Raw genomic sequence first — 12488 nt, 5'->3', positions numbered from 1 at the left:
AATTGCTGGGGCTGGGGATTTAGCTCAGTGGTAGAGCGCTTGCCTAGGAAGCGCAAGGCCCTGGGTTCGGTCCCCAGCTCCGAAAAAAAGAACCAAAAAAATAAATAAATAAATTGCTTTTGTCATAGTGTTTTGTCATGCCAATGGAAAGATAACCAAGAATAGCACACAAGAGGTGGCTTGAAACCATCTGCAACTCCAGTTACAAGGAATCCAATGTCCTCTTTGGATCTCCAGGAGCACCAGGCAGGCATGTGGTATACATACACACATGCAGGCATGCACATAAGGTAAAAACTAAATCTAAGACGAAAACAAAGAAAGACTGACTAAAAATACTGGATCTCAGCACTTAGGAGGCAGAGGCAGAGAGATCTCTGAGTTTGAGGACAGCTTGGTGTGCATAGCAACTTCCGGGACAACTACAGAAACAAACGACATAAACAAACACTATACCAAACAAAAATATACTACTACTACTACTACCAATAATAATAATGATAAATAAACAAAAGTTGGAACCAGTCAAACTTGCAACAGAGAGGAGAATTTGCAGCTGAGGAGAGACCTCTCAGTGCGGGGTCAATGAGATGGCTCAATAGTACAGGCTGCTACAGGAAGCCTGGTGACCTGAGTTTCATTCCTCACTGCAGAAGGAGGGAAACAACTCCTTCAGGTTGTTCTCTCGCCACAGCACACATGCACACAAAGGAAGAAATAAATGTAATACAATTTTTAATGGAAAAAAAATCCCTCGTTCTGACAACCTCCCCCATAACCCCACAGTGCCTGTCACCGTGGGAAGCAGGGCTAGAAAAGGCAGATAGGAGTGAGGAGATATCAAAATACTGACGTGCTCCGGGCCATTGCACATAGTAACTGTGAGGGAGAACAAAAGGAACTCTTTACAAGTTATAAACTCATTAGAGTGCCAACGTGACCATTGATAAATGAGCCTCCCAAAATAGCCGCCCCTGAGAAACAACAGCAGCCTCTGCTGCTTCGCCCACGTCTCGGCTGTCGGCACGGCACGCACCGCATTGCTCATTGCTGTAAGAAGTTATTGGTTTATCTTTATCCGGAATTACTCACTTGTCAGTGCCGTAACAAGCCAGCCTTCACCTCAGCTTGCTATTTTATCTTCTTTAGGAAGAATCGTTCATGGAATACACTGAAAGAGGGCAACGGTGTGGCCAGTAACCGGAGTCCCACCTACCCGTGTTAGCTTCGTTGTTTGTGCATTGTAACATTTGTCGTGTGTAAGGATGCTTTCCTTAAAAGATCCAGAGTCTAAAGACAGACGCCTGGGATAAAGACAGCATCTGGGGCTGAGAGATGGCTCAGTTGTTAAGAGCACCGGCTCCTCTTCCAAACGGCCTGGGTTCAATTGTAGTTCCATGTTCAGAGTTTGGAAATGGTTCTGTCCTCTACTGGTCCCAGGCATGCATAGTTCACACACATGCATGCAGGCAAAGCACCCACACACATAAAACAACATTTAAAAACAGAGGAGGCAGAGGCAGGTAGATCCCTGTGTGTTCAAAGCCAGCCTGACCTACATAGTGAGTTCCAGGACAGCAAGAGTCTGTCTTGAGGGGTGGGGGTGGGGTCAGCTTTCACATCTCTTGTGACAGTTGCTGTCACTTGCCTGGAGAATGGGAGGGAACAGCCTTGGAAGTGGGCTGCCTTCCTCCACAACAGTCTAACCAGACATTGATCTGTCATGAGCAAAACCTGTTCTTGCAGCTTCCTACTGCACTTAGGGCCCATTTCGTGAATCTCACAGGCTTATCTTAATGTACTTCAGAAAAACAGGGCCAATGGGATGTGTTGGGACATGCATGGGACACAGGCTTTGTGGGAGCCGGTTCGTATGATCGGGAGTCGGGAGAGTCCAAGGCAGGCTGGCTGGCAGGTCAGACAGGAGGAGTTGGCGTTGCGTCCTCGTGGAGTAGAAGACTGGAAAGATAAGCAGGAGTTCTAAACTGGGGTCTGGAGGCAGAAGTCCTTCTTCCTCAGGGCATTGCAATCTTAGGACCATCAACTGACTAAATGAGACCAACTCACACTATGAAGGACAGACAGTCTGCTTTACTCGAGGTTTACTGTTATGTATTGATCAGACCCCAAAGTAATACCATAGCAACAGCTAAATAGAATACCATTTAACCAAACAGCTCAAGAGCATAGCCAGACGAAGTTGACAATAAAATCAACACCACATGGTCTCTTTGCCATTCTTTAAAGCATAAGGATTTCCTTTTTTCTTTTTTTTTTTTTCCCGGAGCTGGGGACAGAACCCAGGGCCTTGTGCTTGCTAGGCAAGCGCTCTACCACTGAGCTAAATCCCCAACCCCCTCTTTGCCATTCTTAAAGGTTGATACATACCTCATCTCAGGGTCTTTCTACTTACCCTCCTCTACCCCTGCTCCCTGACATCCACGTAGCTGTAAGATACCCACACAACGGCTTCCCTCATCTCCTTTGGGTTTTGCAGGTGTCTGGATGGCAGTCCTTCTAATAGCACCATTGTCAACATCCTCTACCCTTCCCACTCCGTGCCTGTCTCTGCTAGCCTTCCCATGCATGGTGCGTTCGAGTGTGGCGTGCCTTCGAGATGCATTTTCTGCTCTGCTACGTTTGAGTCATAAACAGTTTGCCCCGCACGATAAGCGCCTTAATAGTTTGGGCCGTATCTAACTTGAGCCAGTGATTAAGCTGTTATCCTTCTGTTCCTCCCTCCGCTGCCCCCATAATCTGCTTTGTGAGGCTGGGGCTGGGCTCTGGGAACCACATTTGTGCTCTGCAAACTGGCTTCCTCTTAGGCTCTGTCAATGGAGGATGCTGAGTGGGCCTGTTTAAATCGGAGGCAGCGGGAAAGCACAAAAATAACTGTGAGGAAAAGAGACGTATCTCCTGGGCTCCTGGAAATGTGAGGCTTGGCACTGCAGAGCTGGGTCGGGAGCACACAGAGGAGCACCGATGTCAGCTGGGAGCCCAGGCGCACCCAGGTAAACTCGGTGTCATGTTTTTCACTAGGAAAACCAAGGGGGGCGGGCTTATCAGCCTTCAGATTGTCTGGTTTGAATAATTTCAGCAGGCTTTGGGGATACAGGGGCTCTCCTTGGGTGTCTGGAACTTAGCTAGCTGTGATTAGAGCAGGTAGGTACCCCCCACCCCAGCCCCCAGCCCTGGAGCCGAACAGAGCCAGAGTTAGGATTATAAACACTGCTTTGTTTCACTGATGTGCACATGAAAGGTAGGCTCTAGGGTGGGTTGTCCTATCAGGGTTCTCTAACGAAACAGAGGTGGACACAGAAAACAGAGCCTTAAAGCGGGAATTTGAGAGAGGTGACGTTGAATTGGTTTTATTCTTGGCTGAAAAATCAATGCTGAACTCCGTGATCATAGAAGTTTGGATGCTAGCAATCCGCGACATCCCATTCAATCTTTCCAATCACCTGTAGGTCTATTGGATGATGTGTGTACTCAAAGTTCCCCAGGGAACAAAGTGGTGTCCCATGTAATCAGTATGACAGTAATGGTCTCTGTGGTGTGGAACGTATTCTCTTGAGTGGGCTAGATTGGCTATAGGAAGACAAGGAGGCTTCAGCGGTGCCTGTTAGGAAGTTCTGTGTTCCATTCCCAACATCAATAAACTGGACACAGTGGCCCATGGCTGTGATCCAAACCTTCTTTGGGATTTGGAGGTAGAAGCAGGAGGATCAGAAGCTCAAGGTTATCTTTTGCCACATATTGAATTTGCCTAGCATACATGAGTCTTGACAGAGAGAGAGAGAGAGAGAGAGAGAGAGAGAGAGAGAGATGTCTATTTGGGATTATGACCAAATTTGACAGATAATTACTGTCTTAGTTAGGGTTTTTACTGCTGTAACAAAACACTGTGACCAAAAAGCAAGTTGGGGAGGAAAGGTTTGTTGGGCTTATACTTTCATACTATAGTCCATCACAGAAGGAAGTCAGGACAGGAACTCAAACAGGACAGAAACCTGAAGGCAGGAGCTGATGCAGAGGCCGTGGAGGGATGCTGTTTACTTGCTTGCTCATCATGGATTGCTCAGCCTGCTTTCTTCTAGAACCCAGGACCACCTGCCCAGGGATGGCCCCACCCACAATGGACTGGGCCCTCCCCCACTAATAACTAATTAAGAAAGTGTTTTACAGCTGGATCTTATGGATATATTTTCTCAATTCAAGTTCCCTCCTTTCAGAGAATCCTAGTTTCTGTGTCAAGTTGACATCAGAGTAGCCAGCACGATTAACACACCAGAGAAGAGGATGATATGAACGTCTCCCAGATGAGTATTAAAACTTTGTATTTCCCTTTGGAGGCGAGGATCCAATGCTCTTGTCTGAGGAGTGAATGTTTGCTCTGTTTTGTTAGGCAGAGAGACAGCAAGAACACCCAAGAGAAGTCTGAAGACAAAAGCAAGCTACATCGTGGTTTGGGAGAACGCTGCTGTATTGAAGGCTTGGTCCCTAACGCAGCAGTGTTCAAAGATGAGGCCTTTGGGAGGTGATGGGGTCTTGAATGGCTTCACCTCATGACTAAAGTAACATTGTTTATGGACTCATGGCTTCATGGGTTTGAAGGATCTGATGGCTTCCTCTGGCCTCTGCAGGCACTACATGCCTATGGTGCACAGACATACATGCATGCAGAATACGGCACACATAAAATAAAAGTAAAGGTTAACTTTTTCTACTTCCTGGCCAGCAGAACATGAGCAGTTTCGTTCTCTCACATGTTTCCTCCCACAGTGTTCGGCCTCACCATAGACCCAGTTGGTAGGGCCAAGTGAACATGGGTTGAAACCTCTAATGCTGTGAGTCAAAATATTTTCTCTTTGAGTCGATTTTCTCTGATATTTTGAAACAGCAACGAAAAGCAGCCCAGGAGAGGAGGGTGCAAATTCCCATTGTGCCTACCCTGGTGCCTTGTATTTTATCCTTTCTCCCCCTCAGAATTACCTCGGATATTTTTAGACATGTCTTTACTCTTTCTTATGAATTTTGGGTTCTATGAGTTGCACATTAAATCTTTGTTAAGTTTAGCTTTTTCAAAATTAACCTTTACTTTTGTGTCATGTGTGCCGCGTTCTGCATGCATGTATGTCTGTGACCATAGGCATGTAGTGCCTGCAGATGCCAGAACAAGGTATCAGATCCTTCATAACTGGAGTTTGAGATGGTTGTGAAGAAAGGCAGACTCTGTGAGTTTGAGGCGAGCCTAGTCTATATGGGGAGTTCCAGGTCGGCCAGGGCTATGTAGAAAGACTCCGTCTCAGAAAACAACAACAACAACAAAACAACAACAATGACAACAACAACAAGAATTGAATTTGAAGGTTTATCCAGGTGGACAAATGACAAGTGGCAACACTATCGTTTGTTGAGTTTTGGAAGTTAAATATCTGAAGAGAAGTGCAAATGACTGAGCACACAAAGCAATGTGCTGTGCTAATTATTGTCTAGCTGCCCTCTCTTAGCTCCAAACCACCCGTGTCTACTCTGCAAGTCTCTGCCTTGCCAAAACAACTTCCCATTCGTGAGCGGATAGGAGGAGAGTGGAGAGCAAGACGGGGCTGGATCCTTCCTTGGGGTTGTCTGAGTTTATGAACATCACCCCAATCCTTCTTCACCCTGGCCACAGCGGATGCCCCTGTGGGTTGTCTGAAGACGATTGGCAGCTTTCCCATTCTTTTTTTTTTTTTTTTTTTGGTTCTTTTTTTTTTTCGGAGCTGGGGACCGAAAGCTTTCCCATTCTTGCAGACCAACCCCATCCTGCTTCAGTTAAAGATCATAGTAATAGAGCCGAGAAGCGCCCCTTCTTGGAGATTGAGCTTCACTCCGCAGGGATCCTTAGCTTGAGTGATCATTTAAACACCTTCCCTTGGTTCTCCCACCCCAAGCTCCTCGAATCGCTGCCTCCGATACTTTGATATCCTTTTCTCGCCTGCGTGCATCATCTATCCAGGCTCAAAGCCGTGCAGCGGATATGTCTGTCTGCGCATGCTCGAGGCTCAGCCAGTGTTTCTATCATTTTTATTGATATAGATAAGGAACCTAGCCCGCAAAGCAATTAAGTCACCTTCCGTTGGTCACAGAGCTGGTGACAGTCAGACTTTCAGAGATATAATAGGTAATCCATTTTTCATATGATTCAGTTTCCTGTTGTAGTCATACTCTGCGGGCACCTGAATGGACCAAGCCTTTAGTCTAGCATGTTGTTTCAGAGGCAGTACGTTTTGCACTGTGGTATTCTGCTTTATGGGGAAGGAAGAATGGACAAAGAAAAGAAGGGAGGGAGGCGGGGAGGGAGAGAGACATTTGCATATTGTTGACTGGACTTTGGTGGCAAACAGATCTTGAGTAATATCCCAGAATTACCTTTTACTGCTTACAACTTGCACCAACCAAGTAGATCACTCTGCCTTTGTTAGACTCCATTTATTCTCTGGTTATCAGTGCAATATAATTTTTTTTAAAAAGACAGGACATCAATTTGTGGTCAATGACTGCCCTCTAGAGGCAACTTTGAAATACTGCTCCATAACTGTGTTCGATACAATCTCAGAACTGTCCAGTCCCAAAGCCAGCAGTTTCTGCAAGTCAAACATCCCGACGGTTGATAATTAGTCATCAGGGCCTCTGCACTCTTTGAATGTCAGGTCCATGCTTCTTCGTTGGGATTAATAAGAGTTAGAGGTCTGGAAATATTGGTCAGGTAGTAAAATCCTGTCCTAAAAGCACAGGACCTGAGTTCACTCCCTAGAAACCATGTTTTAAAAACAAAAACAAAAACAAAAACAGAAAAAGGTATATTTCAGGGCATGGTGGCACACAACTTTAATCCTAGCACTTCAGAGGCAAAGACAGATCTCTCAGTCTGAGGTCAACTTGGTTTACAGAACTAGCTCCATGAAAGTCAGGGCTACATGGACAAACCCTGTCCTGAAAACCCAAAGCAAACTCAACCAACCAACCCCAACCAACCAGCCAACCAATCAGCCAACCAACCAGCCAACCAACCAGCCAACCAACCAGCCAACCAACCAACCCCCAGCCAACCAATCAGCCAACCAACCAGCCAACCAACCAACCAACCAACCAACCAATCAGCCAACCAACCAGCCAACCAACCAACCAGCCAACCAGCCAACCAACCAGCTAACCAACCAGATATGATGTTAATCTAGCAGGGGGTGGGCAAAGACAGGCTGAGCTCTGGAATTTACAGGCCGGCCAGCCTAGCCTATTTGGTAAGCTCCATGTCAGTGAGAGACCCTGTCTCAAAACTAAGTAGATGGTGCCTGAGTAACAACACTGAGGCTGTCTTCTGAACACACACACACACACACACACACACACACACACACACACACACACACACACACACGGGGGCGTCCACACGTGAGTGAATATGCTCGTGCTTAAATTTGCTAGTGTGGGTACAGAGGAGCCCCAAAGAACCAAGTCCTATGAAAATTTACCCACCACCAATAACAACAGCCATGCTTTAAAGAAACAGACTACCCCTGGGTTATGCAAACTGCAATAAGCAGCCAACTAAACAAACAAACAAACAAACAAACAGAAACTTAAAGGAATATGACCCAATGCATCTTATTAGGCTAAAATCGGTCAACACTTCTTCCTAAACTTACATGAGTTTGGGAGACTAGAGAGATAGGGCAGTGTCTAAGAGCCCTTATCTCTCCCGCAGAGGACCCAACTGCAATTCTCAGCGTCTGTGTTTGGCGGCTCACAATTGCCTGTAACTCCAGGCATCCTCCGACCTCCAAGGATGCCTGTGAGCATACTACGCACAGGTACACACAGTATGTATCTTCCCATTTGGGAGTTTGGGAGTTTAGAAGGTAAGTGTGTTGGACTCCATAACAATGTGGTTCAGCTGGACTAGCTCCCCACAGACAAGTGTCCCAGTGACAAAATGTATTAAGTAGATGCATAGAAGTCTAAGGGTGTCCCAGAAGCCCACACTAGGTTTTAATGCCCCACTGGTTTACTCAAAGTCTTTCTCTACCTCCAACAAACAAATGCATCTGTTTCTAATTTTCAAAAAACAATTAATTTTGGAATTACCGATAAGGAATTAAGACCTACACAACCAATGCCCAACTAACCCAGGATGGTCTGAGAAAAGAAAATTCGATCCAAATTCAGCTGCAAATATATTGGCAGAAATACTATAGAAAACACTTAAGAAATAGGATCTGGCACTGTATAAAATCAATACATTCTGGGGCAGGAGACGTGGTTCAGTTTACAAAGTGTTTACCACACCAGTGTGAGGACCTGAGTCTGGGGTCCCAGAGCCCATGTAAAAACCCTGGTGCAGTGTCTTTGAGCACCTGTCACTCCGATGGAGGTGGAGACAGGAGGATTCCTGGCTCTCACTAGCCAGCTAGCCCAGCAAAGTCAACCAGCTCCATGATCAGTGAGAGACCTGCTGTCGACCTCTGGCTTCCACATGCATGTACACACCCCACACACGTACACCCAAATAATGTATACACGGACAAATACACAAATACCCCCACACATGCACACACACACACACACACACACACACACACACACACACACACACACTCAGATCATTGGAATGGATTACAGCCTCATAGTGAGATTCGGCTTCAAGCTCACTGCCGGCCCCAAGAGACACGAGAGATGAGACATTTCCGTCTCCGAGAGAGACCCAGCAGCTGTCCAAGACTCAGGTCCTGCTGCCTCTGTATCCACGGGGAACATGCAGCTGCTGCGGACAGCAGGGCTTGGGGATCACCCTGGCTCATAGCACTAGCCTGCATCCCTCACGGTTCCCTACAGTTCTAGCTGTACGAGCAGATGGCCTGCCCGCCCACCGGCAACACCTCCAAGCCCACACAGCAAGGGCTGCATACACAATGCCCCATTTGTCTTCCCTTTGCTTTGCGGTCTCCAAGGAAACAGTAGAGTTGAAGTCCAAGGTCAGTGCCGCTCAAGCTTGCAGACTGATACTCATTTTTCCCTTTATTTGCAAATGGACAATTTAAAGTTAGGAAACTGGAAATCTGTCACTCTGGATGACAATTAGATGGTAAAGGGGGAGAAATGACATGAGTTTTTAGATACAGAAGTAGCACTAAAAAAGTTAAACATTGGGTTGGGGATTTAGCTCAGTGGTAGAGCGCTTGCATAGCAAGTGCAAGGCCCTGGGTTCGGTCCCCAGCTCCGAAAAAAAGAAAAGAAAAGAAAAGAAAGTTAAACATTGTTGTTATTATTATTATTAATTATTGTTGTTGTTTTAGTTGTTAGCAAGGGCTGGAGAGATGGCTCAATTCTTAAGAGCATTTGCTACTCTTGCAGAGGACCTGGGTTTGGTTCACGGCACAGGTATGGTAATTTACAACAACCACCTATACTCCAGGTTTGGTACCCACTTCTGGTTTCCATGGGCACTGCATGCATGTGGTGAACTTACATACACTCAGGGAAACGCACTTTTACCCACAGAAATATAAATAAATCAGTATTTTTTTTTAACTTACAGCAGGGCTGGAGAGATGGCTCAGTGGTTAAGAGCACCGACTGCTCTTCCTGAGGTCCTGAGTTCAAATCCCAGCACATGGTGGCTCAGAACCATCTGTAATGGGATCCGATGCCCTCTTCTGGTGTGTCTGAAGACAGCTACTTTGTACTCATATACAATAAATCTTTTTAAAAAATTTTTAAAAATCCTTAAAAAAAAAACTTGACAGCAAATTAAAAATGGAAGGCAGGGACCAGTCATAGTAGCATGTCCTCTAATTCCAGCACTCAAGAGGCAGAAGCCAGTAGACATCTGTGACTTGAAGACCAGCCCAGTCTACAAAGTTAATTCCAGGACAGCCAGGGCTACATGGTGAGATGCTGTCTCAAAAAAACAAAAAACAAAACAAAACAAAACAAAACAAAACAAAACAAAACAAAAAAAAACCAAAGCCAAGCAGACAAACCAACGAACGAGTCACACTGTCTCCCCAAGCAGATGACACGCCTGCCAACTCAGAAAAGCCCAGAGACAAACTACTTGAACTAATAGGAGAGTTCCACAGAACGGCTAAGAATGGGTTTGACAGCAATAGACAAATCTGGTATATCAGTATTTAAAAGAATGAAAGCCAGAAGGCGTGATGAGTGAAAGACTCTGGCCCAGAGCTCACCAAGCAGACCAGGCTAGCCCCAGGGATCCGCCTCCCAGTGCTTGGATTGTAAGCATGTAGCACAGGCCTGGCCTTCTTCACAGGGGTACCAGCAGCAGACTGAGTCCTCATGCTTGTAACAAGCACTTTACCGCAGAGCTGCTCCCGGGCTGACAGGTTTCTTTCTCTTTTCTTTTGTTCTCTTATTTGACTGTGCACACATGAATGCTGCTGTGCACATGTGGAGGTTAGAGGACAACCTTCAAGAATTGATTCTTTCCTTCCACCATGTCATTCCAGGGATCAGGTTGTCAGGATTGGAAGTGATTGCACTTACCCACGAATCATTCTGCCATCTTAACATTGTTAAGGGCTGGGCGGGTATGTAACATTTTATATTTTACTTTTTCAGGATGTTAAACTGTCAGTCTGACATGTTTTCTACCCTAGAGCTGCCATTCAATTGCCTGTAACAGGGACACCTGATAGCCACCTTTCCAGATCTTGACTTAAACGCTAGTTGTCGAACACAGAGCAGTCCAACCCCAGTTAAAAACAGATATCAGGCTGGATAAAATGTAGCAAGTTTGCCTGCTATATCTGTGTTTTTTTGTTTTTGTTTGCTTTTGGAGACAAGGTTTTTCTGTGTAGCCCTGACTGTTCTTGGAAGTCACACGGTAGACCAGGCTGGCCTGGAACTCAGGGACATCCACATGCCTCTGCCTCCTGAGCGCTGGCATTAAAAGCCTATGGCACCACTGTCCAACTATACTTGTATTTCTTAACATCTCCTTTGAGTTATTGTTATTCCTATATCTGTTCTATCTATATATTCCAAAACTTTATTGTGTACCGTGTTAGGACAAGGGCTTTGCACATGCTGGGCAAATATATTGATTTGTACCTTCTAGCTAGACATGTTTCCAATTGTGGTAAAGCATATCTAATATATAAATTGCCATATTAACTATTTTAAAGTGCAAGATTTAGGGGCTGCAGAGATGTCACAGTGGTTAAGGGTCTAGTTGCTCTTGGAGGACCTTGGTTTGATTCCTAGTACCCACTCAGCCACTTGACCATCTTTAACTCCAATTCCAGGGACTCGGGGTGATGTCATTTTGCAGGTGAAGGCAGGTACAAGACAGAACCAGGCCTGTTATTGGACAAGAAGGAAGGATGGGCAGGAGAAAAGTTTTAGAGAGGAGAGGAGACTGGAACAAGGGAGGAGAGGAAGCAGCTGAGAGAACATGGGGGCAGATGTTAAGATTCCTCTCTGCACATTTACAGGTTGTTATGAATGTTCTTAAGGGATGGACGTGTACAGGGCTTTGCATGTTTAGGTGGGCAATTATATCTTATCTATTGGATCAGAGGTTATCGTGTTGTGTGTTCTTTCATGTGGCGATTTGATTGAATACAAGAGAGTATGTGGTGGCTGGAGACGTGTGTGTGTCTCATTTCTTTTTTTTTTTTTCTTTTTTCTTTTTTTTCGGAGCTGGGGACCGAACCCAGGGCCTTGCGCTTGCTAGGCAAGCGCTCTACCACTGAGCTAAATCCCCAACCCCCTCATTTCTCACTGTAGATTTACCCATCCAGATGTTTCCTATGATGGCATTGCACAGTGCGTGGCTTGTTATCTGTCTTTTCATCTCCTACGACATCACCAGGGTTCATCGTGCTTTGCTTTTTAAGATCTATTTATTTCATGTGTATATGTAATTTGTCTTGATGTAGTTATGTGCAACACATGCATACCTGGTGCCCTTGGAGGTCAGCAGACAGCTTTAGGTCTCCCAGAACTAGAATTAAACATGGTGACCCATCGTGTAGGTGCTGTGGGCTGAACTCGGGTCCTCTAGGAGAAAATCGAGTGCTCTTAACCACTGAGCCCTCTCTCTAGCACCGGGTCATTATCTTTTAGTATGTATGAGTGCTTTGCTCCTTTTGGGACAGACTGATATTCCACCATTGGTCATATTACATTTAGAAATGCATTATTTTTTTCTACATTCAGCTGTCATGAATAGGGAAGATACCATTAGTGAGTATTTGTGAATGAACAGCAGAGACATCTGTTTTTGAGGATGGGAACCCAGAGTGAATATTCTTGGGGTGTGGTCATTCTGTGCTTAATTCTTGAAGAAGAGTCAAATGATTGAGACTTACCATTGCAAATTTCCAGGTGTCCCAACTCCACGTCCCTACCAGTGGTCAGTGGTTATTATTGTCCATTTTTAAGGTATAGCCATAATAGAAGATAGGAGGTGGGCTTTATTTACA

The 12488-nt window shown here is 45.5% G+C and overlaps 1 long non-coding RNA gene across 1 annotated transcript; it reads left to right on the top strand.

Annotated features, from left to right (window-relative positions):
* The first annotated feature begins 2800 nt into the window (after positions 1–2800).
* LOC134486987 (uncharacterized) lies at positions 2801–11573 on the top strand. Its single transcript, XR_010066627.1, has 3 exons — positions 2801–3011; positions 4233–9420; positions 9578–11573. It is a non-coding gene; the product is annotated as an uncharacterized LOC134486987 (long non-coding RNA).
* The last annotated feature ends 915 nt before the right edge of the window (positions 11574–12488 follow it).

Source organism: Rattus norvegicus, chromosome 5 (genome assembly GCF_036323735.1).
Source record: "Rattus norvegicus strain BN/NHsdMcwi chromosome 5, GRCr8, whole genome shotgun sequence".
Taxonomy (NCBI): domain Eukaryota; kingdom Metazoa; phylum Chordata; class Mammalia; order Rodentia; family Muridae; genus Rattus; species Rattus norvegicus.
Note: the sequence above shows the minus strand (reverse complement) of the source record. Positions and strands in the feature narration are given on the sequence as shown.